Source organism: Mustela erminea, chromosome 9 (assembly GCF_009829155.1).
Source record: "Mustela erminea isolate mMusErm1 chromosome 9, mMusErm1.Pri, whole genome shotgun sequence".
Lineage (NCBI taxonomy): Eukaryota > Metazoa > Chordata > Mammalia > Carnivora > Mustelidae > Mustela > Mustela erminea.
This window is the reverse complement of record NC_045622.1, coordinates 3,747,712-3,751,377: the sequence shown is the minus strand read 5'-3', so window position 1 is coordinate 3,751,377 and position 3,666 is coordinate 3,747,712. Positions and strand designations below refer to the sequence as shown.

The following is a 3,666-nucleotide window of genomic DNA, read 5'->3' as shown; positions in this document are numbered from 1 at the left end:
CACTCTGGAAAACAGCATGGAGGTTCCTCAAAAAGTTGAAAATAGAGCTGCCCTATGACCCAGCAATCGCACTACTAGGTATTTATCCTAAAGATACAAATGTAGAGATCCGAAGGGGCATGTGCACCCCAATGTTCACAGCAGCAATGTCCACAATAGCCAAACTGTGAAAAGAACCTAGATCTCCATCAACAGATGAATGGATAAAGAAGATGTGGTGTATATATAGACAATGGAGTACTATGCAGCCATCAAAATAATCTTAACAATGCGCAACAAGGTGGACGGAACTAGAGGGTATTATGCTAAGTGAATAGGTTGGGCAGGGAATCCTGGGGGTTAGGAGAAAAAAATGAAACAAGATGGGACAGGGAGGGAGACAAACCATAAGAGACTCTTAATCTAAAAAAAAAAAAAAAGAGAGAGAGAGAGACTCTTAATCTCAGGAAACAAACTGAAGGTTGCTGGAGGGGATGGGGAGGAAGGGGAAGGGACAGGGTAGGGTGGCTGGGTTATGGACACTGGGGAGGGTATGTGCTATGGTGAGTGCTGTGAAATGTGTAAGCCTGACGATTCACAGATCTGTACCCCTGGGGCAAATAATACATTATATGTTAATAAAATATAAATAAAAAAATAAAATAAAATGGAGCTGATACCCCCTACCTTTGCAGTTGGCAAGGGTTTGGAGAGATATATGTAAGGTACTTGTGGAGATTAAATGAGATAGTTAGAGCAGAGCTCCGCACAGGATCAGTGGGATATCTTATCGGAAAGCCAGAAGTCCCAGAAGCCTTATAATACTGAATTCCAAGAAAATCACGTGTAATGCCCTGCAACCTCCCTTACTTCAATTAAATGGTTTTTAAAAGTCTTCAATACGGTAGTATTTTCAAATTTGAAAGAATACTACAATAAATGTGCACATATCCTCTGCCTACATTTAAGAATTATCATTTACCACATTTACTTAATCTTTTCTGTTCCTGCTTTGCACTTCCCTTGTTGAAACATTTGAAAATCACCTGCAAACAGCATGAGACCTCATAGACAGTTCAACCTGGTCTTCCTCAGGACATCTTCATGTGTGACTACAATAACATTGTCACTCTGAAGAAAATTAACCATGGTTCCATAAAATCCTTCTACCATTCTGTCTTCAAAGTAAATATTCCTTTTTTTAATAACATCAAAAAACGTCCAATTACAGGGGTAAAATTAAACTTGAGTAATAAAAATGGCTAAAAAATTAAGTTGAATTAAAATAATTTAAAGTTAAAATGACACAGGAAAGAACATGTTTGACATTTTTTTCTATGGAGCCTCTCTGTTACGCTGGATTAGGTAAACCAAGGAGCGTTTCTTTTCTTCAATGCCCAAACAGACCTATGTAGGGTGCACAAAGTTCATCGATCCTTAAAAAACAAGTAAGAATACCAACTTCCTTGGGTAACTCTAAATTATAAACTCTCCTTAAATTCTAGGCAACAGCCCACATCAGGGCACAAAAGCCAACACTCACAGCTTGCTTTATGCCAAAATTAAGCATTCCACCTTCATAATCATAGACAATAGTGTGACAACTTCTCCAAGGGAAGACGGGAACATAAGTCAAGTTGACAGTATGGACCAAAATGGGGTCTTTGCTCCTGTCCCAGAAGCCCCTGGGGTTAAGCACACAATGACACGCCTGCCTGGAAAGGGACAGAGCAAATGGGGGAAATGGTTAACATGTCGAAAAACGACCCTGCCACTCATTCCTGTCTTCCTGTCATCACTATGTCCCTTGGGTTTTTAGATACAAGAACCTGGCTAATTTAAACGTAAAGGTGCTGTGTCCCATGATATGAGAAGCCCACAGGATCCCCAAGAAGGCTGGGAGGACCAGACCTGGAATGTGCAAATATTAGGAAAGGCATCCAAAATTCACAACAAAATGGGTCTATCCCGTGAAGATACTTGTCCCCCTGGGCACAGGTGCCTCTGCTGTTAGGGCTCCTGGAAGTTGCCCTGGCTTCTCAGGCTCCCTCTCCACGTCAGAACAGCTTCTGAGCAGCCCCGACTCTTCAGATCATAACTCCTGAGTCCGAACCCAGGATGGGATCCTCTCCTGAGCACATTCCAGATTCCAGCCTGCCTGCGTCCTGACAAAAGGAAAGACCAGGAAAGGGTTTTCAGCCGTGGGATCAGTGCTGCTGCTCTCCGCCATAATCCCAAAGAGAGTCCATCCCCTGAACAGTGTCTCTGACCCAGCTGACTCCGCCTGTGCCCTAGATCCTGGCCCTGGGCCTCGCTTCTCTGACAGAGCCGGGGAATAAGGGCTCACATTTTTCCTGTGAACACAAAGCCCACAGTGACGTTGTCTCCAGACCTCCGGCCCCCATCGTCTCTGCACGTTCCTCCTTCCCAGGTGGGAGTGAGGCTCGGGTGTGGTCTCCAGAAGAAGACTCTGTAGCTCTGCCCCCCACGGTTCTACCCGGGCTTCTCCAGGGGCTGCCCAGAGGGACCCCATCACACACCCCAGGGGCACAAGCCAATTAATGTCTCAGGGGACAGATTTTGATTGATAAGCAACATAACCTGGCAAGAATCCAGCTGGCAAACGCTTGCCACCCTTTTCCTGGAAAAATGGCTCTGAGGGTCAGTAACTCTGGAAGGTCTCTCCGGGAATGTCCTGGGGGCTGAGCACCCAGCTGAGTGGTTTTGAGAAGCTCTGGCCGGCTTGATACCACATCTCCTGGGCTGGCTTCCCCCCACTTCCTGCATCATGTGCCTGTTCCTGCTGCTCTCACATGCCGGAGGCTTCAGGAAAGTGCTTACAGGACAGCTGGGTCTGGACTCTGCCTCCTACAGGATGGGCTAAGGCGCATGGCACAGGCGAGGGAGTGGCAGGGATCCGAACGTCCCAAGGCCCATGGCGCCGCAACTCTGAAAGCGGGGCGTGTTTTCCAGATGACAGAAGTCGGGTGCAGAGGGATTCAATCACTGCATGTCAGTGACAACGTCAGGATTCAAAATCGAGTCAGAGGGAGTGTGGCTCCTGTTTCTGTCTTGGCCAGCGCTCCCCGCCTGTGCGCTTCCTCTGCGGAGGAGGTGGGCGACACAGGAAGGCTCCATATGGACATTCTCGAAGGGACGTCTCGGACACCGAAGTGGTTTTCCTCACACGCTGGCACTAGGGCCTCAGAGGAGTCTAGGAGCTTCTCTGACCCGTCTTCCCAAACCTCTTCCGTGGGGTGGGTGGGCCGCTGGGTGGGTTGAGCCGGAAAGAACAGCACTAGCAGAGGGTTCATAGGACAAGACGCTTAGCGGCTCTGAGGGAAAGATGGCAAGAAAGGAAACAGGATTTAAGAACATGGAAGCACTTCCAGAGAAAGAACATCATACAGGGATTTCCCATTCCGAGCTAGGGCTCCGCCAGCCAGAGGTCCAGCTTCTGCCTCTGCCTCTGAACAACCAGAGGCAAATGAATCGCTTCGCACCTCCACTTGCTCCTCTGCGAAGTGGGGCTGTGTGGAGTCTCAGTCAGCCCATAGCTAAGTGCTTCGTCGATGTAGGCAGAAGAAAAGAAGATGATGCCGTTATTAGAGCTAAGGAAGAGTGGTAAGAACAAACCCAGCATCTTCTGGTGAGCCCCCCCCTCCCCAAGAGCCCTATACCCCACTC

The 3,666-nt window shown here is 47.9% G+C and overlaps 1 long non-coding RNA gene across 1 annotated transcript; it reads right to left on the bottom strand.

Moving 5' to 3' along the window:
* Nucleotides 1–1,323: 1,323 nt before the first annotated feature.
* LOC116598096 lies at nucleotides 1,324–3,413 on the bottom strand. Its single transcript, XR_004288950.1, has 3 exons — nucleotides 2,826–3,413; nucleotides 2,259–2,263; nucleotides 1,324–1,694 (listed from the first exon to the last, which is right to left on the bottom strand). It is a non-coding gene; the product is annotated as an uncharacterized LOC116598096 (long non-coding RNA).
* Between the last annotated feature and the right edge of the window lie 253 nt (nucleotides 3,414–3,666).